Source organism: Schistocerca cancellata, chromosome 1, assembly GCF_023864275.1.
Source record: "Schistocerca cancellata isolate TAMUIC-IGC-003103 chromosome 1, iqSchCanc2.1, whole genome shotgun sequence".
NCBI classification, from domain to species: Eukaryota; Metazoa; Arthropoda; class Insecta; order Orthoptera; family Acrididae; genus Schistocerca; species Schistocerca cancellata.
Window position 1 is genome coordinate 79,103,362 of NC_064626.1, and position 24,156 is coordinate 79,127,517.

Sequence of the window (24,156 nt, forward strand, 5' to 3'; positions counted from 1 at the left end):
TGTCCAATTTGTTGCCTCGGATTTTAGGGAGAGGATTTTAATGTGCTGCTGGGTGAATGGCTCACCCAGGCTTTAGGTAAGAGGTCCGCCAGTCACGATTACCTACTTGTTTCACTTCGATTTCTGTTCTCTTTTCCTTGTGTTTCCTTTCCTCTTTTAGTGCGTTCCTTCTCCTCTTGTTTTGCCTCTGTATGTGAGGATTTGGAACTGCGTCAGGTCTGTGTCTTTTAGCCGTTCTCCTTGTTCGGTGTCCGTCTTCGTCCCTTCACCGCATGTGCTCCTGTTTCTATGCGTTTGGGCGCTGATGACCACGCTGTTTAGCGCCCGAAAACCTCAAACCACACACACACACACAGAGAAGATTAGCACGGCCCCTGCGCAAGGATGACATGCTAGTCCGGTAGCTCAGCGTGCCGGCGCGGTAGCTCAGCGTGTTCGGTCAGAGGGTCAGTCGGCTCTCAGCCGTGCTAGCGTGCGGAGCTGCTCCGCGCGCCGTGTGACGCTCCGCTCTTGGCGGTGTTTACTTCCGCGTCGCGGTGTTTGTGTCTATCGAGTCCAGTACTAACGTACACCATGGCGCACTCGTACCGCCGTGCAACGATCAAAGTAACGTTTCAGACCGAACATCCACGACCCAGAGCTTTCGAAGTCGAACAGTTCATACGTGAGGATCTACGTTTGAACCCCCAGGACGTAATCGGCATACATTTTTCCATCACTGGAAGTGTTGTCTACATCAAGATGTCGACGGAGGAAATTTGCAATGACATAATTCACCGTCATGCCACCGGACTGAAATTTAAACACTCTGATGGACATATGGGTGCTGTGACAGTCGCCCATGCTGGTTTCGGTCTCCGGACATTGCGGGTGTTTGAACTCCCGTTCGAGGTGCCTCAGGATCTGGTCATTGCCGCTTTCCAACCATATGGCACCGTCTTGGGTCACGTCGCGGAGAAGTGGCAAACATTTACGACCTACCCCGTATTAAATGGCGTCAGGCAAATAAAAATTGAGCTGACGAAACATGTCCCATCGTACCTGCTGATTGGCGGTGTGAGGGCCATCGTCATGTATGATGGACAGCCACGAACGTGCGCAGGATGTGGCCAGGAGGGACATGTACGTTCCGAATGCTTACACCGCCGTTTAATACAGACGCCGTTACGTGAAGAGACCCAGGCTTCGACGGTCACGTCCTTACACATCACCTACGCCAAGGTTGCACAGGACCCCGTCGTACCAATCTCGATTGCGCCAGCAGCATCGCCAACGCCACCCGCCGCAGCACAACGCGCCGAGGACACAAGCACGGCGTCACCTCCAGTGCTCGCTTCAGGACCGTCCGGTTTGCAGACCGAAACCGATGTTCCTGTTGGAACCATGGACGTCGACCTCGGTGTCGTGCCGACGTCTGCCTTTGTCCAGACGGGTTCGGCGTCAGACGACGGGCGACCACATTCTGATTCAGAAGGCCACATCAGAAAACAGCGGTCGCCTCGCAAACACAGGAAACGACGACGAACGCCTTCCGATGACGCCCTTTCTCAGACGGCCCCACGAGATGTCGACCTGATGTCTGACGGTGATCTCCCACATTGCGTCCAGTCACGCGATGTGACAGCAACAGGAGCCCCTCCTGTGACGCCTACTCTCCCAGCCAGGGACGTGTCCTCGCCGTTGTCAACGAATGATGACGGCGGTCCCCCTGCCACTCATGTTGCGGAATCCACAACACCCGTTCCGGAAGTACGTGACCGTCACATGTCCACGTCGTCAGCTTCCTGGGCCGATGACGTTGAAGAAGAAGCGGAACAGACTGCCAGCGTGTCTGCACAGGAGTCCACCTCGGCGACACTGGGGCTGGCGCCCCGCCAGTAATTATCCCCACTGCGGGACCACCGGCGGGTCTCCACCTGCCGGCTACTTCTACCGCACGTTCTGCAAATACTGAGGATGGCCGCACACAGCACTATCGTATCGCCACGATGAATCTTGCCACCATTCGTGCCCCCCCTAAAATGGCCATGTTCAGAGACACTATTTACTCTGCGGATGTGGATATAGCACTCTTACAAGGGGTGTTTGTGGCTGACTTCCTAGTTCCCACCGGATACAACGCCCATGTTTCCCCCGCATCCGATACCGGTAGCGGCGTCGCCATCCTGCTACGCGACGGACTCCCTGCAGAGGACGTCATCTACCTCCCCACTGCGCGAGGTATGGCCCTCACACTGTTCGGCGTGCGTATTATTAATATCTACGCTCCGTCCGGCACTGGCCGCCGTCATGACCGACAAACTTTTTTTGCCGAAAGCGTCACACCCCTCTTCACCGGTCCGCAGGACGATTTGGTACTCGGTGGGGATTTTAACTCGACACAAGAGCCCGCGGACCAACTCCCGCGATATTCCCCTTGTGCATCTCTCTCAGTGGTCACCGACCGTCTCCGACTTGTTGACACATGGAAGAAGCTCCACGGAATTCAACCGGGCTATACATTCTACACCTCTCACTCGTCCAGCCGCATAGATCGCATCTACGTTACCCGCTCCCTTGCTGATGGCACACGTCATGCGGAAGTCTGGCCCTTGGCCTTTTCAGACCATGATGCATACCTCTGTGACGTCACTCCCGCCCGACAGCAAGTGTGGCATAGTCGTGGTCTGTGGAAACTCAATGTCGCTCACCTGACCTCCTCAGACTGTCGCCGTATGGTCGAAGAAGCGTGGCACGCTGCCACCATCGTCGAGAAGCCTATGACTCCACCTTATCATGGTGGCTCTCCTGTGCAAAGCCGACCCTCAGGAAGACTCTGATGAGTTTTGGGAAGGAATTAAAGGCGTGGCAAACTAATACCCTGCACTTCTACTACACCATTCTACGTGACTGTGCGACAATGCCTTTCTCGCCAGCCCGGCAGTCGATGGTCCATCGCACGAAGGCGCAGATCTCCTTGATCATGCGGCGTAACTTGGAAGGCACTGTAGTCCGTTCTCGAGCTTCTAATCGAATCCCTCAAGAACGTCCGTCGATGTACCACCTCCTTCAGGAAAGACAACGACGACGACGAGCTCTGATCCAAGTCCTCACTGATGTGGAAGGGCGCCAGCACGACACCCAACAAAGCATCGGTCATGCTCTCCATGCTCATTTTGCCGGGCTATACGCAGCCGTACCGCATTCTGCAGCACTGATCACAGAAGTCGCTCAGCTCACTACGAACACTCTTCCGGAGGATGCAGTGCATGACCTCCAAGACGACGTAACCACAGATGAAGTGGTAGATGCTATCAAGGCGGGTTCCGATAACAGGTCTCCTGGACCTGACGGTATACCCATCGAATTTTATAAAAGTTTTCAGTATTTGTACGCTTCCACGTGGACGGCAATCGCACAAGAGCTGATGTCACCGAGGACAGTGGTCCCGAGCGCCTTTCTCGAAGGAATTATTATCCCCGTACATAAACCGCGCGGGTTATCGAGGGTCCAGGACTATCGACCAATTACTTTGCTCAACAGCGACATGAAAATATTCACACGGCTACTGGCATCGCGACTCAAGAAGGTCGCACGTTACGTCACATCCTGCGACCAGACTTCCCTAGGAGGCGACAACAACATCCGTACGGCCCTTTGCCGTTACAGAGACATGATAGCATTAGCGCATCATCAGCGTCTCCCTGGCGCCTTGGCTTCACTGGACTTTAGCCAGGCTTTCGACCGTGTTGACCACTTCTATTTACGGACAGTTCTTCAGCATATGGGTTTTCCTGGCGGTTTTGTAACAGTGGTTATGCGCCTGTTGAGTAGTGCAACCTCTAAAATCATGTACAATGGTCGTCTTACACCGTCCCTGGTCATCGCACGATCTGTAAGGCAAGGATGCCCTCTTTCCACGATTTTGTATGCTTTCGCCTTGGAACCCCTGCTCCAGGGCATGCGCCAACGTTTGGAAGGCATGGATGTGCAAGGCCACCGTTTTTGTTGTACAGCCTACGCAGACGACATAGTACTATATCTGCGCAGTGAAGATGAAGTACGAGTAGCACTGACATGGGTGGCGACTTACGGCGAAGCGTCGGGGAGCTGCCTCAACATGTCAAAATCCAAGGTCCTGCTCATTGGTGAGGGCTTGCCGGAGAGATGCGCTGCCCCCCTTAGTGTCGCCGCCACCATACGGTGTCTTGGACTTGATTTCACAGCAGACCTGCGCCGCTCAGCGACTATCAATGGTAGACGCTTGCTACAGACAATCAGGGCAAATCTCGCCGATCACCGGCTACGAGCTCTCGACGTTATCCAACGCGCGCAATACGTGAACATGTATCATGCTTCCCGTATACCACACGTGGCTCAAGTACTACCAGTCCCAAATCTCCTGGCGCGACGACTGTTGATGGCTTTCGGCTCCTTCGTCAGCTCGGGGATGTTATTCAAGGTGCAGTATGAATCCCTTGCACTGCCACGAGATCGTGGCGGGGTGGGACTCATCCATGTGCCGACTAGTGTCAAGGCACTATACGTCAGCTCCCAACTCAAACTTTGGCATCGTTGCCCGCAGAGCCTTACTAGCCTCCTGCTTCACAACTTTGCACCAGCCTCCTTGTCCGCCCCAGTACTGATATCGACCATTCCAACCCCCTTTTATTACATCCAACGATTTTTCCTGGAGTTCAGTTATATCTACCGGTCCTTACCACTTACACGTTTGTACCTCACGAAAACAGTCTCCGAATTGTTACAACAGTGCCGCCCGTCCAACCCCATCGAACGTAAGTATCCACAGTACGTGTGGCGACACATATGGAAGGCGATTCATGCGCGTTTTCTCGAATCACACGTTCAATCAGCGTGGTACATCACCGTGAATGGCAAACAAGTTAACCGAGATCGTCTGCACCGCATCCATCTCGCCGATTCATCCCTCTGCACCCACTGTGGCGTGGATGACACGGATGTCCACCGGTTCCACTGTGGCACAGCGCTAGACGTCTGGACACTTGCGCAGCGAATTTTGGCGTTTCTTACTCGCCAGACACCGGCTCAGATCGACGTCCACATGCTTTTGTACCCCGATAAGACTTTCTACCCCTCCGCCAAAACTAACTCTGTGAATTGGATCTGTGGCCACACGATCCGCTATCTTTTTACTTCAGGCGACAAGTCTACGCTAGGATATTGGACTTATCTCAACGAACGACACTGCGTCCTGATACGCAACCCACGCTATAAACAATATTTTTCTAATTTCTTACGGAGCACTTTCGATGACCCACCTAGTAGCTGGAACGTCCAAGCCCTGAGAAGCTGAAAACTGTATAAAACGAACCGAACTGAATAGATCTGCTACCCAGAACCCACGCCTACGCCATGAGAAGACACGTTTGGACGAGCTGGCATGCTGTAGGCGGACACTTCAGGAGCTCCTGTATGAACTGGACTTTAACTACAAGTCGCATGACGACTTAAAAAGCTTTTCCTTATTTCTTCCTCATAGTTTGTTCTTAAAGGAAAAAGAACTTTGATTTTGACTTTGAGAAACTTTTTTTTGTTCCAAAGGACTGCTTCTTCGCCAACAAGACGAAGGAGACTCATTTTTGTTTACTGGAAGGAGAAACCAGTATAATCGGAGTCTTTGTTTTCTTTCGAAAAAAAAAAACTTTAAAAAAAAAATGGTCCCGTGGTTGGCGTGAGCGGCTGCGGAGCGGGGGGTCCTTGGTTCAAGTCTTCCCTCAGATGAAAGATTTTATTTTTTACTTTCAGTTAATTATCAAAGTTCAGGCACTCACACATAAAAAAAAGAGGGTTAGCTGCCCTCTGTAATAAAAAAACTGAGTTACTGGATCAACGACGAACTGAAACGGCTGTATTGCGACGTCCGCACCGAGGAGATACAACGAACTAAAACGAACAAAATGAGATTCTAAATAAAAAGCGTGTTTGGTCGGAAGGTTAGCTGTCCTCTGTAATAGAAAAACTGAGTGAATGGATCAATAACGAACTTCAACGGGCGTCAGGGGACGTCGCCACGAGCAACTGCAACAAACCCTAACGCACAAAATGAGATTACAAAAAAAATAAAAAAATAAATAAAAGGCGGAGTGAGAGTGAGTAGCGTCAATAGGCTGATAAACGATTAATGCTAGGGCGGCGGTTCGCGTCCCGGTACTTTCCAATTTTTTTTTCTAACATTTGCCTTTTTATTAGGTTCTGATACTTTCATATTAGTTTAATAAACTATATACTATAATATTTGATGTTATGTAAGTATAAGTTCACCTTTTTTCGAGAGGTGAATTTGTTTGATTGGCTTAATCTATGGGACAGCTTCCGCTACTTGTATAAAGATATTTTGCTCCTTTTTCTTTTACACTTCGTAATTCACATGTTGCAAAGATTCTGCCACTGGGTAGGAACAGTGATCAAGTAAGACTGACCGTGGGGTTTTACTAAACTGTGGGAATGATGAAATAATGTTTATCTTACGTGGAGAAGTACTGCAAGTTTGTATCGCACTGTTTGTAATGGAACTTTTATAAGCTTGTGTCCTTATTGACTGGACATCGTAATTTCCTTTTCGTGGACGATGAAAGAAATATGCATTTTAATAGAGCTAACGTGGGAATTTTACGCGCGCCTGTTTAGTAAACTGTGTGATTTATGGACTAGAAACATCCTGCAACTGCCGCTGGAGTGCGTTGTGATCGCGTATACAACGTTGGGGCCCACGTACCGGATGCACAAGTCGCATTACTCCTGAGCGTTCAGCAGCACGTCGAACTCTGCACGCTCAGCGTTGACGTTCGACAGCACGGCCCGTGTGCCAACGGCTTTAGAATGCGTGTTACAAAGCGTATGTATAAGTAATCAGCTTGACCAACGACGGGGTAGCCAAAGAGACTGGAGTAAATCTGTAACACGTACACATTTAGTTTGTGAACAATGCCATGTAATCAAAAAACCTAGCTATATTATCGGAGGAGTTTCATGAAGCATTTCTGTTATGGGACTCGTTCTTCCTACTCCTTTATTCTTATCTTACATAATTTAACAATAAAGAATGTGATCTTCAACTTCTTACACTCTACATCTCCAGTCTTTATTTTTTTCTTATGTACCTCATGTACATAATAATGCATATGTGTACATATAATCACGACCGCCGTACAAAGAAATTTTTCTATTGATGAATAAAGAAATACAAGTAAATCTTGAGGTTTCGTGTATGACGCAAGCGTTATGGGGGCAGGCTTCGATCGCCCCATGTGTTTTTGCCTCCCCATGAATCATGGACCTTGCCGTTGGTGGGGAGGCTTGCGTGCCTCAGCGATACAGATAGCCGTACCATAGGTACAACCACAATGGAGGGGTATCTGTTGAGAGGCCAGACAAACGTGTGGTTCCTGAAGAGGGGCAGCAGCCTTTTCAGTAGTTGCAAGGGCAACAGTCTGGATGATTGACTGATCTGGCCTTGTAACAATAACCAAAACGGCCTTGCTGTGCTGGTACTGCGAACGGCTGAAAGCAAGGGGAAACTACGGCCGTAATTTTTCCCGAGGACATGCAGCTTTACTGTATGATTAAATGATGATGGCATCTTCTTGGGTAAAATATTCCGGAGGTAAAATAGTCCCCCATTCGGATCTCCGGGCGGGGACTACTCAAGAGGATGTCGTTATCAGCAGAAAGAAAACTGGCGTTCTAAGGATCGGAGCGTGGAATGTCAGATCCCTTAATCGGGCAGGTAGGTTAGAAAATTTAAAAAGGGAAATGGACAGGTTAAAGTTAGATATAGTGGGAATTAGTGAAGTTCGGTGGCAGGAGGAACAAGACTTCTGGTCAGGTGACTACAGGGTTATAAACACAAAGTCAAATAGGGGTAATGCAGGAGTAGGTTTAATAATGAATAGGAAAATAGGAATGCGGGTAAGCTACTACAAACAGCATAGTGAACGCATTATTGTGACCAAGATAGATACGAAGCCCACACCTACTACAGTAGTACAAGTTTATATGCCAACTAGCTCTGCAGATGACGAAGAAATTGAAGAAATGTATGATGAAATAAAAGAAATTATTCAGATAGTGAAGGGAGACGAAAATTTAATAGTCATGGGTGACTGGAATTCGAGTGTAGGAAAAGGGAGAGAAGGAAACGTAGTAGGTGAATATGGATTGGGGCTAAGAAATGAAAGAGGAAGCCGCCTGGTAGAATTTTGCACAGAGCACAACTTAATCATAGCTAACACTTGGTTTAAGAATCATGATAGAAGGTTGTATACATGGAAGAACCCTGGAGATACTAAAAGGTATCAGATAGATTATATAATGGTAAGACAGAGATTTAGGAACCAGGTTTTAAATTGTAAGACATTTCCAGGGGCAGATGTGGACTCTGACCACAATCTATTGGTTATGACCTGTAGATTAAAACTGAAGAAACTGCAAAAAGGTGGGAATTTAAGGAGATGGGACCTGGATAAACTGAAAGAACCAGAGGTTGTACAGAGTTTCAGGGAGAGCATAAGGGAACAATTGACAGGAATGGGGGAAACAAATACAGTAGAAGAAGAATGGGTAGCTTTGAGGGATGAAGTAGTGAAGGCAGCAGAGGATCAAGTAGGTAAAAAGACGAGGGCTAGTAGAAATCCTTGGGTAACAGAAGAAATATTGAATTTAATTGATGAAAGGAGAAAATATAAAAAATGCAGTAAATGAAGCAGGCCAAAAAGAATACAAACGTCTCAAAAATGAGATCGACAGGAAGTGCAAAATGGCTAAGCAGGGATGGCTAGAGGACAAATGTAAGGATGTAGAGGCTTATCTCACTAGGGGTAAGATAGATACTGCCTACAGGAAAATTAAAGAGACCTTTGTAGATAAGAGAACCACTTGTATGAACATCAAGAGCTCAGATGGAAACCCAGTTCTAAGCAAAGAAGGGAAAGCAGAAGGGTGGAAGGGGTATATAGAGGGTCTATACAAGGGCGATGTACTTGAGGACAATATTATGGAAATGGGAGAGGATGTAGATGAAGATGAAATGGGAGATATGATACTGCGTGAGGAGTTTGACAGAGCACTGAAAGACCTGAGTCGAAACAAAGCTCCCGGAGTAGACAACATTCCATTGGAACTACTGACGGCCTTGGGAGAGCCAGTCCTGACAAAACTCTACCATCTGGTGAGCAAGATGTATGAAACAGGCGAAATACCCTCAGACTTCAAGAAGAATATAATAATTCCAATCCCAAAGAAAGCAGGTGTTGACAGATGTGAAAATTACCGAACAATCAGCTTAATAAGCCACATCTGCAAAGTACTAACACGAATTCTTTACAGACGAATGGAAAAACTAGTAGAAACCGACCTCGGGGAAGATCAGTTTGGATTCCGTAGAAATACTGGAACACGTGAGGCAATACTGACCTTACGACTTATCTTAGAAGAAAGATTAAGGAAAGGCAAACCTACGTTTTTAGCATTTGTAGACTTAGAGAAAGCTTTTGACAATGTTGACTGGAAAACTCTCTTTCAAATTCTAAAGGTGGCAGGGGTAAAATACAGGGAGCGAAAGGCTATTTACAATTTGTACAGAAACCAGATGGCAGTTATAAGAGTCGAGGGACATGAAAGGGAAGCAGTGGTTGGGAAGGGAGTAAGACAGGGTTGTAGCCTCTCCCCGATGTTATTCAATCTGTATATTGAGCAAGCAGTAAAGGAAACAAAAGAAAAATTTGGAGTAGGTATTAAAATCAATGGAGAAGAAGTAAAAACTTTGAGGTTCGCCGATGACATTGTAATTCTGTCAGAGACAGCAAAGGACTTGGAAGAGCAGTTGAACGGAATGGATGGTGTCTTGAAGGGAGGATATAAGATGAATATCAATAAAAGCAAAACGAGGATAATGGAATGTAGTCGAATTAAGTCGGGTGATGCTGAGGGAATTAGATTAGAAAATGAGACACTTAAAGTAGTAAAGGAGTTTTGCTATTTGGGGAGCAAAATAACTGATGATGGTCGAAGTAGAGAGGATATAAAATGTAGACTGGCAATGGCAAGGAAAGCGTTTCTGAAGAAGAGAAATTTGTTAACATCGAGTATAGATTTAAGTGTCAGGAAGTCATTTCTGAAAGTATTTGTATGGAGTGTAGCCATGTATGGAAGTGAAGCATGGACGGTAAATAGTTTGGACAAGAAGAGAATAGAAGGTTTTGAAATGTGGTGCTACAGAAGAATGCTGAACATTAGGTGGGTAGATCACGTAACTAATGAGGAAGTATTGAATAGGATTGGGGAGAAGAGAAGTTTGTGGCAGAACTTGACCAGAAGAAGGGATCGGTTGGTAGGACATGTTCTGAGGCATCAAGGGATCACCAATTTAGTATTGGAGGGCAGCGTGGAGGGTAAAAATCGTAGGGGGAGACCAAGAGATGAATACACTAAGCAGATTCAGAAGGATGTAGGTTGCAGTAGGTACTGGGAGATGAAGAAGTTTGCACAGGATAGAGTAGCATGGAGAGCTGCATCAAACCAGTCTCAGGACTGAAGACCACAACAACAACAACAATGTGTTTTTGCGCTTTCCTCGGACTGCAGCAGGAGGCGTATCGATCGTCTGGCAACAATTAACTGCATTATTTTTACGTCAGAATTTTAACTTTATCGTCCCGAACTTTGTAACGCAGAAAATTATTTCTTGTTATCACAGGTACAGTATGGTGTGGACCGTGAGGACCTCCAGTTCAGTAACTGCAGGAGATGCGTTCGTTCTTTTTCTTTTTTCTCTACCAGTAGGACGCTACCAATATTTATAATCCCTGTGAATCTAAATAAACTGCATGAGTTATTCTCCGATTTTGTGCAAACTTTACACATTACTTTTTGTTGTTGTTAAAATGACACTGTACAAATTTCATTTAGTTATTTGTCATAATGACCTGGAGAAAGTACAATGTTTCAGATTGATTATATAATGGCAAGACAGAGATTTCGGAACCAGAATTTAAATTGTAAGACATTTACAGTGGCAGATGTGGACTCTGACCACAGTTTATTGGTTATGAACTGTAGAAGTTGCAAAAAGGAAGAAATTTAAGGAGATGAGACTTGCATAAACGGAAAGAACCAGAGGCTGTTGAGTGTTGCAGAAAGAGCCTTAGGGAACGATTGACAAGAATACGGGAAAGGAATGCAGTAGAACAAGAATGGGTAGCTATGAGAGATGAAATAGTGATGGCAGCAGAGGATGAAATAAGTAAAAATATGAGGGCTATTAGAAATGTTTGGGTAACACTAGAGCTATTGACGAAAGGGGAAAATATATAAATGCAGTAAATGAATCAGGCGAAAAGGAATACGAACGTCTAAAAATGAGATTGAAGAAGTGCGAAATGGCTAAGCAGAAATGGCTGGCGGACAAATGTAAGGATTTAGAACTATGTATCACTAAGGGAAAGATAGATACCGCCTACAAGAAAATTAAAGAGGTGTTCGGAGAAAAGAGAACCATATGTATGAATATCGAGAGTTGAGATGGGAAACCAGTCATAAGCAAAGAAGGGAAACCAGAAATGTGGAAAGAGTATATAGAGGGCCTATAAAATGGAGATGAACTTGAAGGAAATATTATATAAATGGGAGAGGATTTAGATGAAGATGAGATGGGAGGCATTATACTATGAGAAGAATTTTACAGAACACTGAAAGACCTAAGTCGAAACAAGGTCCCTGGAACAGACAACAGTCTGTCAGAACTACTGATAGCCTCGGGAGAGCCAGCCACAACAAAACTCTTCCATCTGGTATGCAAGATGTATGAGACAGACAAAATACCCTTAGACTAAAAGAAGAATGTAATAATTCCAGTTCCAAAGAAAGCACGTGCTGATAGGTGTGAATATTACAAAACTATAAGTTTAATAAGTCATGGTTGCCAGATACTAGCACAAATTCCTTACAGACGAATGGAAGAATTAGTAGAAGCTAACCTCAGGGAAGGTCAGTTTCGATTCCAGAGAAACGTAGGAACACGCGACGTGATACTGACCCTACGACTTGTCTTAGAAGATAAGTTAAGGAAAGACAAATCTATACTTATAGCATTTGTAGACTTAGAGAATGCTTTTGACAGTGTTGACTAGAATACTCTCTTTGAAATTCTGAAAGTAGCGGGGTTAAGATACCGGGAGTGAAAGGCTATTTACACCTTGTACGCAAACCACATAGCAGTCATAAGAGTCGAAATGCATGAAAGGGAGGTAGGGCTGTAGTCTAGTCGTGATGTTACACAATCTGTACATTGAACAACCAGTAAAGGAAAACACAGAAAAATTTGGAGTAGGAATTAAAGTTCAGGGAGAAGAAATAAAAACTTTGAGGTTTGCCGATGACAATGTAATTCTGTCAGATACAGCAAAGGACTTGAAAGAGCAGTTGAACGGAACGGGCGATGTCTTGAAAGGAGGATATAAGATGAACATGAAAAAAAAAAAAACAAGACGAGGATAATGGAATGTAGTCGAATTAAATCAAGTGATGCTGAGGGAAATAGATTAGGAAATAAGACGCTTAAAGTGGTAGATAATTTTTGCTATTTGGGCAGCAAAATAACTGATGATGACCGAACTAGACAGGATATAAAATGTAGACTGGCAATGCAAGAAAAGCGTTTGTGAAGAAGAGAGTTTGTTAACATTCAGTATAGATTTAAGGATCACAAAGTCTTTTCTGAAAATATTTGCATGAAATGTATGGAAATGAAAGTAAAACACGGACGATAAAGAGTTTAGACAAAAAGACAATTGTATGTTTTGAAATGTGGTGCTACAGAAGAATACTGCAGGTTAGATGACTAGAACATGTAGCTGATGAAGAGGTTCTGAATAGAATTGGAGAGATTAGAAATTTGTGGCACAACTTGAATAGACGAAGGGATCGGTTGACAGGACCAATTCTACGATATCAAAGAATCACCAATTTAGTACTGGAGGGAAGTGTGTGTGAGGGGGGGGGAGGGGGGGGCAAAAATAGATGAATACAGTAACCAGATTCAGAAGCTTGTAGGTTGCGGTAGTTAGTCAAAGATGAAGAAATTTGCTCAGGATGGACTAGCATGAACAGCTGCATCAAACCATTCTTCGAAATGAAGAGCACAAAATCAAAATTAACATTTTTCGTAAAAATCGCAAAAAATTCTGGTATTTGAAAACTGGTCTCGTAACGGCAATAGATTAACTTTCAACATCATACGAAGCTATTATGAGAAGTTCAGCTGCTAAAAATTAATGAACTAGATTCTGTAATTTTATAACATTTTTAATTTTTATTTGACATAATATTGGAACCTTTCAAAAATAATATTCAGTTATATTTTGTTATGTGAATGCGTGGGAGTGATTGAGAAAGTGAACGAGGGACATATGAAAATTAGAAATGTATTATTTTGTGAAGATGTATGGGAAATGCAAACTGTGGGAAATTTCATGGGATGGACCATGAGTCATGTGACGTATGTCTGTGTGAGCATGCTTTTGTGAAGGCAGCGAGAAAGGAAGTTAGGAACGGAATAAGTTTATCGTTTAATTTTGCAATTATTTCATACTTTATTTGGTTAATAAGTAAACCAATGTAATAAATTGAAGGTCTGCTTTCGTAAAATTACTTTCTAAATTGTGATAGGGTAAAAGAGGATTTGGCCCGAGAATCATCCGGGACGAATGTTCAGGGTGGTCATTCAGATCAACAGCCAATCAGAACTGAGAGCTTCCCGCGCAGAGAGATGGGTCTCACCTGCACGAGGACGCTGCCTAGAAGAGTCGCTTCCGAACCATTGTACCGAACACATCATGACTTTTCTGGAGACTAGAAATCTACTCTGTAGGAATCAGCATGGGTTTCGAAAAAGACGGTCATGTGAAACCCAGCTCGCGCTATTCGTCCACGAGACACAGAGGGCCGTAGACACGGGTTCACAGGTAGATGCCGTGTTTCTTGACTTCCGCAAGGCGTTCGATACAGTTCCCCACAGTCGTTTAATGAACAAAGTAAGAGCATATGGACTATCAGACCAACTGTGTGATTGAATTGAGGAGTTCCTAGATAACAGGACGCAGCATGTCATTCTCAATGGAGAGAAGTCCTCCGAAGTAAGAGTGATTTCAGGTGTGCCGCAGGGGAGTGTCATAGGACCGTTGCTATTCACAATATACATAAATGACCTGGTGGATGACATCGGAAGTTCACTGAGGCTTTTTGCAGATGATGCTGTGGTGTATCGAGAGGTTGAAACAATGGAAAATTGTACTGAAATGCAGGAGGATCTGCAGCGAATTGACGCATGGTGCAGGGAATGGCAATTGAATCTCAATGTAGACAAGTGTAATGTGCTGCGAATACACAGAAAGATAGATCTTTTATCATTTAGCTACAAAATAGCAGGTCAGCAACTGGAAGCAGTTAATACCATAAATTATCTGGGAGTACGCATTAGGAGTGATTTAAAATGGAATGATCAAATAAAGTTGATCGTCGGTAAAGCAGATGCCAGACTGAGATTCATTGGAAGAATCCTAAGGAAATGCAATCCGAAAACAAAGGAAGTATGTTACATACAGTACGCTTGTTCGCTACCAGATAGGGTTGATAGAAGATATAGAGAAGATCCAACGGAGAGCAGCGCGCTTCGTTACAGGATCATTTAGTAATCGCGAAAGCGTTACGGATATCATAGATAAACTCCAGTGGAAGACTTTGCAGGAGAGACGCTCAGTAGCTCGGTACGGGCTTTTGTCAAAGTTTCGAGAACATACTTTCACCGAAGAGTCAAGCAGTATATTGCTCCCTCCTACGTATATCTCGCGAAGAGACCATGAGGATATAATCAGAGAGATTAGAGCCCACACAGAGGCATACCGACAATCCTTCTTTCCACGAACAATACGAGACTGGAACAGAAGGGAGAACCGATAGAGGTACTCAAGGTACCCTCCGCCACACACCGTCAGGTGGCTTGCGGAGTATGGATGTAGCTGTAGATGTAGATGTTAGATCGCTCTTTGCAAATCTCTGTGTATGAAAGGCAACGTCCTGACTGTCTGACTCATCAGCGCTTAGCCCAAACTGATAAAGGTAGAAACTTGAAATTTGGAGCAGGCGTGGATCTTACACTGTAGGCGTCGTTTAAGAAGGGATTGTCCGAAATTGCAACCCTAAGCGGGTGAAACAGAGAATGAAGGGTTTATTTGGAAAATGTTGCTCTTAAGAAAATTTTGAAGCTAAGTCTACGAAAATTGCTATTCGGTTCCTCAGTCAGAAACAAAGAAATACGTGTTTCATCATTTTTGGAAACTTAACCCTATGGGGGTGAAATAGTGGGTGAAAGCTTTTTCTGAAAATCTGTCATTGTTAAAGAACTATTAAAGCATTTTTAAAGCTACATCTCTGAACATTCGTATTTGACTTCCCGTTTACAAATTGAAATATCGGGTTTTCAGGGTTTTTGGAAACTGAACCCCTAACGGGGTGAAATAGAGGATGAGATCTTTTTACGAAAATATTTTACTATGTAAGGATTTTAAAACTAAATCTACGAAAATTTAGCTTGAGCTTCTCATTTAGAAATAAAAAAAATATCGCTGATTTTTGAAATTCAACCCCTATGTGGGTGAAACGGAGGATAAAAGTTTTTATGGAAATATTTCATCCTGCAAGCATTTTTGAAGCTACATATATGAAAATTTGTATCTGGCTTCTCTTTTGGAAATAAAACAACATACACATGTCACTTTGTTTCGAAATTCAACTCGTAAGAGGGTGTAATAGGGGGTGAAACATTTTATGAAACTATTTCGTTCTGAAAGCATTTTTAAAGCTAAATCTTTGAAAATTGTTGTTTGGCTTTTCGCTTATTGATGAGGAAATACGTATTTCACTGTTTTTGCAAATTCAACCCCTAAGGGGGTGAAATAGGGTCGTCTGATTCACTGACTCATCAACGCCCAGCCCAAATCGCTATACATGGAAACTTGAAGTTTGGAGAGGGTGTGGATCTAATACTGTGCCCATCGTCTAAGAAGGGATTGTCGGAAATTCAGCTCCTGAGAGGGTGAAATTGGGTTCAAATGGCTCTGAGCACTATGGGACTTAACTTCTGAGGTCATCAGTCCCCTAGAACTTAGAACTACTTAAACCTAACTAACCTAAGGACATCACACACATCCATGCCCGAGGCAGGATTCGAACCTGCGACCGTAGCGGTCACGCGGTTCCAGACTGTAGCGCCTTTAACCGCTTGGCCACACCGGCCGGCGGTGAAATTGGGGATGAAAGGCCTTTTTGAAGTATGTCGCTATTAATGCAATTTTGGTTTGTCAGTCATGTTTCAGCATTTTTGAAAATTCAACCATTGATGGGGGTAAAATAGTGAGTGAAAGATTTTATGAAAATAAATTATTGCTAAAGAACTACTAAAGGATTTTAAGGCAACGTCTATGACAACTAGTATTTGACTTCTCGGTTAGTAATAAGAAAATACGTGTTTCAATGTTTCTGGAAATTGAACCCCTAAGGGAAAAGCCCCAATCACCAGCATGCCCAATGACTCGAAAGTTTCTCGAGTAACATCTGCTGACGATAATCAGGACCAGGAAATTACAGCGGCTTCGTCAGGAACTACACCAAAAAGCCGTTACCCTAGACGAAACAAAGAGCGAAGGCTTGTGTGTGAGAGGCTAAGCAAATTTCTCCACTAATTCGTGCAAAGGCTAAACAAGTAGCTAGTAAAATCAGTGAAGGATCTGTGGGAACCTATGTCCACAATCCAGCAGTACCGTCCATCAATAGTGCTTCAACCCCTGCTAAATTGAGCCGTATTGCAGGTGCAACAAATAACATGAGACAGAACAGACCCCTCACAACTTTGGAAAAAATGCAAAAACGCCTACCACTCAAGGGCACTGGGCAGACGAACCAATCGAGGACGCAGAGATGAAAGAAACACCAGCACCTACTGACACGGCGAAGACTGCCACTACGAAAGATCTGTTCGGCAGTGAAAGTGTTACTCTAACGGATCGGACAATAGGAATCGGTTATGTGTCAGGTACATACTAAAGCTGGCAAGGCACAGGTGACGAGAGTTCTTAAACTAACAATGCTCGAAAAATTGTGACCCCCTTCAAGGCTACCGAATTGCAACCTTGAATGTAAACAGTATTCGAAGTGTTCCATAAAAACACGGGAGAACTGCCGGATATCAGTAACTTCCTGCCACGATATTTCGGCGCAGAGTCTTCTGGCCATCTTCAGGTGAATGCCACTGTAGTAGTACTGGCGAGTACGCGCTGAGCTCCGCTATTTAAGGCCTTCTGAGGTGACATTGCGCATGCGCTGCTCAGCGTGCGCGTTCATAACGGCTCCGTGCGCTGCGCCTCGCGCCCTCCACTGCGAAAGCCTGGAGTATCGGTGTCAGGTCGATTTCCATCTTTGTGCAGATAACTACGTCGACTACGAAGTTTCTCTATAACAGGATTCCAAGCAGAGTTCAGCTGATAACCGCTATCTCGATTGATGAGAGTCTCGTTATCAGACAATCTTATTTCCACAGATTCATTGATAATCGAGCTCCAAAAGTTTGATGTATGGGCCAAAATTTTTGTGTCGTTGTAATTCATGGAATGGTCTGTGGAAATACAATGTTCGGCGATTGCGGACTTGGTGGGTTGGAGAAGGCGAGTATGCCGTTGGTGTTCAACAATGCGTTCCTGCACAGTTCGTGTTGTTTGCCCTATATAGGATTTGCCGCATTCACACGGAATTTTGTAAACACCTGGTTTACGCAGGCCCAGGTCGTCTTTAACGGATCCCACCAGTGATGAAATTTTGGAAGGAGGGCGAAAGATGACTCTCACTTGATACTTTCTCAATATTCTGCCTATCTGTGAAGAAATATTCCCAATAAATGGTAGATAAACAGTCGACCTGAAGGCCTCTTCCTCTTCCTTGTTCCGTCGTTTGTATGTCTTCATCACTCTGTTCACTTGCCTAGGTGAAAAGCCATTCTTCAAAAATACTTTTTGCAGGTGTTCCAGTTCCGCTTGAAGACTGTCGGCGTCAGTGATGGTATGGGCACGGTGGGTTAAGGTTTTGAGAACGCCCATTGTTTGTGCTGGATGGTGGCAACTAGTAGCTTGTAGATACAGGTCTGTATGAGTGGGCTTTCTGTACACCGAGTGACCAAGTGTGCCATCACTCTTCCGTCGCACCAAGACGTCTACTACTACAGTGGCATTCACCTGAAGATGGCCAGAAGACTCTGCGCCGAAATATCGTGGCAGGAAGTTACTGATATCCGGCAGTTCTCCCGTGTTTTTATGGAACAATCAGTACGCCGGGAAAGCTTTAAACATCACAGTATTCGAAGTTCACATAAGTTGAATAGCCTGAAAGGTTTTTCATATGCCGCCGATATCGACCTTGCCTTGCTTCAAGAAGTAAAAGACGTTGAATTAAATTACATAAATTGGTATAATGCTATTTTTAACTCTGGACATGGAAGTGAAATAGGGAAAGCGATACAAAAAAAAAAGGTTCAAATGGCTCTGAGCACTATGGGACATAACATCTGAGGTCATCAGTTCCTTACACTTAGAACCACTTAAACCTAACTGACCTAAGGACATCACACACATCCATGCCCACGGCAGGATTCGAACCTGCGACCGTAGCAGCAGCCCGGTTCCGGACTGAAGCGCCCAGAACCGCTCGGCCACAGCGGCCGACAATGGCAGAGGCATTGCTTGCACATTCTATAACACGAGAATCATCAGTATCTATGCACTGTCAGGAAGCAGCTATCGACGCAGTAGAGCAGAGTTTTTCAAACACGAAATTGCTCCTACGCTGGGTATGCGCCATGGGAGAATTGTAATTGTGGGAGACTTTAACTGTGTTTTGAATCCCAAAGATCAAGTCCCCAATTTTAACACGTTTATAGAGTTAGCATACATAGTGAAAGAGTTTAAGCTATCTGTCACGTGGGAGCTGTAAAACGGTGACGTGCCTGGCTTTACTTTGTTTACGAATACTTCAGCGAGCCCCTAAGACAGGATCTACGTCACTAGCAACTTGAAACGCACAATTCTACAGACGGAAGTGTGGCCTACAAGCTTTTCCGACCATATTGAATATGTAACGCCATTAAATATGAAACGCCAAAAATGTCATCCAGCACGGGGAGACTGGAAATTAAATTTCGCGCGCCTGCGAGATGCAGCATGTTGCAAGCTTGTGAGCAATACGTGCTAGGAATGTGAGAGGAAGTTTGCTTGCCGGCTAGGGTGGCCGAGCGGTTCTAGGCGCTACAGTCTGGAACCGCACGACCGCTACAGTCGCAGGTTCGAATCCTGCCTCGGGCATGGATGTGTGTGATGTCCTTAGGTTAGTTAGGTTTAAGTAATTCTACGTTCTAGGGGACTGATGACCTCAGAAGTTAAGTCCCATAGTGCTCAGAGCCATTTGAACCATTTTAAGTTTGCTTCTTATAACTCTGGTTTGACATGGTGGCTTCAATGTGCCAAACGGTAACTACGGGAAGCGTTAATGGATTATTCGCGCGAAAAATGTTTCTGGTCTAAGAAAATAGTTGAAATTTATTACCATTGACTCAGGGATCTCCATAAACCAGATGCGCTGGTAATTGGGAACTACACATAGATCAAGAAAATAAAGTAAAAAATTTTACTACGAAGCGCAAACAATTAGAACAACACGAAGCTCGGTCGAGAAAACAGGACACGGCTTTCCACGAAGAAACATCAGTTTTCGATGTTGCACGCGAAAAGAAGAGGAGGCAAGCGAAAATTTTCACAGAAGTCAAAACGAATGATGGAACAGTTTTAGCCACCCATTAGGAAATTAAGGAAGGAATATTCAGACATTTTGCGTAAGTTATATTCCACAGCGCTACTGACAACGACTCACGGGCAGAACTGTTAGGTAATCTTCAAGGGAAACTTAACGTTACAGCATCTCACAGTCTTATAGTGGAGACCAATGAAGATGATATATAAGCTGCAATAGCCCTTAGTCCGAAAAACAAATGGTCTGCTCCAAATTGCATACCTACAGACTTTTACCAGGTCTTCCAGACGCAACTAACACCTAAATTATTGTTGTTGTTGGGGTCTTCAGTCCTGAGACTGGTTTGATGCAGCTCTCCATGCTACTCTATCGTCTGCAAGCTTCTTCATCTCCCAGTACCTGCTGCAACCTACATCCTTCTCACTCTCGAGCGCTCTGGCGGCAGAAACCTGAAGTGCGGCTTCAGCCGAACAAAACTTTATGAGTTTTTCTACGTATCTGTAGTGTGTCGTGACCATATGTCAATGAATGGAGCTACAGTGAATTTATGAAATCGCTTCAATCATTTGTAATAGCCTTGTATAGTAACATTTTTGCACAACGAAATGCAAGAACGTCTGTTGTAGCTATAATATCTGTATAATCACGCACGCTATGGAGGATTGATCTGTCCATGACTACACTACTCTTGAGCTTTTGTGCAAGGAAACAGGGCATTATTTTGTAAACAGTGTTAAACAGTGTGGTGGGTGCAGGCTTCCGAGAGACACACTGTATGGGTTTTTCGGAATGGGCACAATCGTTCCTTCTAAGAAATCTTTGGGGTATTCCAAGTCAGGCGACAAAACTTCGTTATATATTTGTAACAATTTAGGTAAGAGTCGAGGGGCATGAAAGGGAAGCAGTGGTTGGGAAGGGAGTGAGACAGGGTTGCAGCTTATCCCCGATGTTATTCAATCTGTATATTGAGCAAGCAGTAAAGGAAACAAAACAAAAATTCGGAGTAGGAATTAAAATGCATGGAGAAGAAATAAAGACTTTGAGGTTCGCCGATGACATTGTAATTCTGTCAGAGACATCAAAGGACCTGGAAGAGCAGCTGAACGGAATGGACAGTCTCTTGAAAGGACGATATAAGATGAACGTCAACAAAAGCAAAACGAGGATAATTGAATGTAGTCGAATTAAATCGGGTGATGCTGAGGGAATTAGATTAGTAAACGAGACGCTTAAAGTAATAAATGAGTTTTGATATTTGGGGAGAAAAATAACTGATGGTCGAATTAGAGAGGATATAAAATGTACAGTGGCAATGGCAAGGTAAGCGTTTCTGAAGAAGAGAAGTTTGTTAACATCGAGTATAGAGTTAAGTGTCAGGAAGTCGTTTCTGCAAGTATTTGTATGGAGTGTAGCGATGTATGGAAGTGAAACGTGGGCAATAAATAGTTTAGACAAGATGAGAATAAAAGCTTTCGAAATGTGGTGCTACAGAAGAATACTGAAGATTAGATGGGTAGATCACATAACTAATGAGGAGGTATTGAATAGAATTGGGGAGAAGAGAAATTTGTGGCACAACTTGACTAGAAGAAGGTATCGCTTGGTAGGACATATTCTGAGGCATCAAAGGATCACCAATTTAGTACTGGAGGGCAGTGTGGAGGGTAAAAATCGTAGAGGGAGACCAAGAGATGAAGACACTAACCAGTGTCTTTTACTTGAAATTGTTCACATTTCCCGTCGAAGATAAAGAAAGGTTACGCGAGTGGATTTTAAATTCAGGTAAATCAATAAATTAGTTAAGAGTAAGAACTAATAAACAGCCCTAAGCATTCGATCGTATCTAAATTTTGTCGATCTTATATTCTGATATAACGTGGCAGCCCTTCCTGTACAAGAATCATATCATATAATTTTTAAATGAAATCTTTGCTGCGATTTGGACTTTTTTAAACTGTTTATTCACTTCACTATCGTATTTTTGGGTGTAGAGGCGTTTTTGAGTGCAATATGAAAACTGAAACCAATATAAGATATGAATAACAAAATGCAAAGCATAGTGTGGTAACATTTGGTTAACAATTTAAGAAGCATTACCTTACAAGACCTTTCCCTTGGTACTTGAAAATGGCTCTAGAGCTGAAATCGCAACAGTGAAATAAATGAATAATAGCCGTCATCTAAGTGCTAGTTCATCGGTCCCTCTAAATCCTGGTAGATACTAGAGCGAACGAAATGAAGGAGTGTAAAACCTCGTTTACACTGCTGCCAATGAGTATTCATAGATAATTCGCCAATGTTCACTGCCATTCGTTTATACGTGTGAACAAGCATTTATACTGGAATGAAGGGAGGAAAATAGAAGAGAACGAGCATAGCATTTTTTTTATCTGTGCGCTAATAACCCTCACACAGCTTTCACTTGAAAACAACACTACTTATACAGGGTTATTACAAATGATTGAAGCGATTTCACAGCTCTACAATAACTTTATTATTTGAGATATTTTCACAATGCTTTGCACACACATACAGAAACTCAAAAAGTTTTTTAGGCATTCACAAATGTTCGCTATGTGCCCCTTTAGTGATTCGGCAGACATCAAGCCGATAATCAAGTTCCTCGGCGCAGCATGTCCCCATCAATGAGTTCGAAAGCATCGTTGATGCGAGCTCGCAGTTCTGGCACGTTTCTTGGTAGAGGAGGTTTAAACACTGAATCTTTCACATTCAGAAAGAAATCGTATGGGGTTAAGTCGGGAGAGCGTGGAGGCCATGACATGAATTGCTGATCATGATCTCCACCACGACCGATCCATCGGTTTTCCAATCTCCTGTTTAAGAAATGCCGAACATCATGATGGAAGTGCGGTGGAGCACCATCCTGTTGAAAGATGAAGTCGGCGCTGTCGGTCTCCAGTTGTGGCATGAGCCAATTTTCCAGCATGTCCAGATACACGTGTCCTGTAACGTTTTTTTCGCAGAAGAAAAAGGGGCCGTAAACTTTAAACCGTGAGATTGCACAAAACACGTTAACTTTTGGTGAATTGCGAATTTGCTGCACGAATGCGTGAGGATTCTCTACCGCCCAGATTCGCACATTGTGTTTGTTCACTTCACCATTAAGAAAAAATGTTGCTTTATCACCGAAAACAAGTTTCGCACTGAACGCATCCTCTTCCATGAGCTGTTGCAACCGCGCCGAAAATTCAAAGCGTTTGACTTTGTCATCGGGTGTCAGGGCTTGTAGCAATTGTAAACGGTAAGGCTTCTGCTTTAGCCTTTTCCGTAAGATTTTCCAAACCGTCGGCTGTGGTACGTTTAGCTCCCTGCTTGCATTATTCGTCGACTTCCGCGGGCTACGCGTGAAACTTGGCCGCACGCGTTCAACCGTTTCTTCGCTCACTGCAGGCCGACCCGTTGATTTCCCCTTACAGAGGCATCCAGAAGCTTTAAACTGCGCATACCATCGTCGTATGGAGTTAGCAGCTGGTGGATCTTTATTGAACTTCGTCCTGAAGCGTCGTTGTACTGTTATGACTAACTGATGTGAGAGCATTTCAAGCACGACATACGCTTTCTCGGCTCCTGTCGCGATTTTGTCTCATTGCGCTCTCGAGCGCTCTGGCGGCAGAAACCTGAAGCGCGGCTTCAGCCGAACAAAACTTTATGAGTTTTTTACGTATGTGTAGTGTGTCGTGACCATTGTCAATGAAAGGAGCTACAGTGAATTTATGAAATCGCTTCAATCATTTGTAATAGCCCTGTAGTTACAGGTCTGCGCGCCGGCCGAAGTGGCCGAGCGATTAAAGGCGCTACAGTCTGGAACCGCACGACCGCTACGGTCGCAGGTTCGAATCCTGCCTCGGGCATGGATGTGTGTGATGTCCTTAGGTTAGTTCGGTTTAAGTAGTTCTAAGTTCTAGGGGACTTATGAGCACAGCAGTTGAGTCCCATAGTGCTCAGAGCCATTTGAACAGATCTGCGCGAGTGCGGATATCCCTAGTAATTACTGTGTTGCAGATAAAAGCGTACGTCTGTTGCGAATATTTGCGGGTTATCTTTAAACTGTACAAAGTAAATTTTTAACTTAATTATGGTTTGCCGTCTGTGGCTCTTCAAAGTTGACACCGCCAAAATATGCTCGAAAAACACACTTTCACTTATATATTACCGCGTTTGCAGCCCCCTTTCAACAACAATCCAAAATTAATCGTTTTGTGCCACTCTTATATCATTTACGATAAGTTACAGGCAAAGTGAACGAATTTAAATTTGAAATGACTGTCACTG